The following is a 960-nucleotide window of genomic DNA, read 5'->3' on the forward strand; positions in this document are numbered from 1 at the left end:
AAGAGAGAGAGAGAGAGAGAGAGAGAGAGAGAGAGAGAGAGAGAGAGAGAGAGAGGGGTAAAGAGAGAGAGAGAAATAAACGGATATATTGTGCAGACAGACAGGCAAACAGAAAAACAAACAGACAAACAAACATGCAGACACACTGACAGACAGGCAGGGAAATAGAAGCCCTGACGGTTGTAGACGGTTGTATGCATCCCCTAAACAATGTACAGTTTCACCTAAGGCTGATACACCTCTGATTCTGTAATAGCTCTGAAAGGTCACAGACAGACAGACAGACAGACAGACAGACAGACAGACAGACAGACAGACAGACAAAGAGACACAGACAGACAGACAGACAAAGAGACACAGACAGACAAAGAGACACAAGCAGACAAATAGACAGACAGAAAACAATCACTCACAGACAGGCAGACAGACAGAAACACACACAGAGAGACACACATAACACGCAAACACACAAATAAACACACAGACAGACAGACAGACAGACAGATAAACAGACAGACAGACAGACAAAGAGAAGCATAACTCATACAAGAATCTCCAAAATAAATGGTGCATTTATTCCTAAGCGTACAATGTTAGCTCCTCTATTCCCCTCAACGGTCATAGACAGAGGCCAGTGGAGGAATGAGATTACATAACCAATGCCAAGCTAATAGAATAATTCATGGAGCTCTCCCCTGCACCGTTACGGCAGCCCCATGGACTTTGCTAGCCGCAAATATGTCCATTGACCATCGGTGACCATCGATACGCATACATACATGTACATATTATTGTGTATACACGTTCTTGCTTGCACGCATGCACGCACGCACGCACGCACCAACGCACGCATACACCAACGCACACATGCATAACTACATCACACATAATATATTACGTACTTCAACTTATTTTCTCATTCACACACACAAACAAACACACACACACACACACACACAT

At 44.0% G+C, this 960-nt stretch overlaps 1 long non-coding RNA gene across 1 annotated transcript in view; it reads left to right on the forward strand.

The window, feature by feature from the left end:
- The window catches only part of LOC118478174, a 42,295-nt gene that overhangs the window by 5,911 nt on the left and 35,424 nt on the right, over positions 1–960 (forward strand). The gene's annotated exons all lie outside the window — the stretch shown is intronic.

Source organism: Aplysia californica, unplaced genomic scaffold, assembly GCF_000002075.1.
Source record: "Aplysia californica isolate F4 #8 unplaced genomic scaffold, AplCal3.0 scaffold00393, whole genome shotgun sequence".
Classification (NCBI taxonomy): Eukaryota; Metazoa; Mollusca; class Gastropoda; order Aplysiida; family Aplysiidae; genus Aplysia; species Aplysia californica.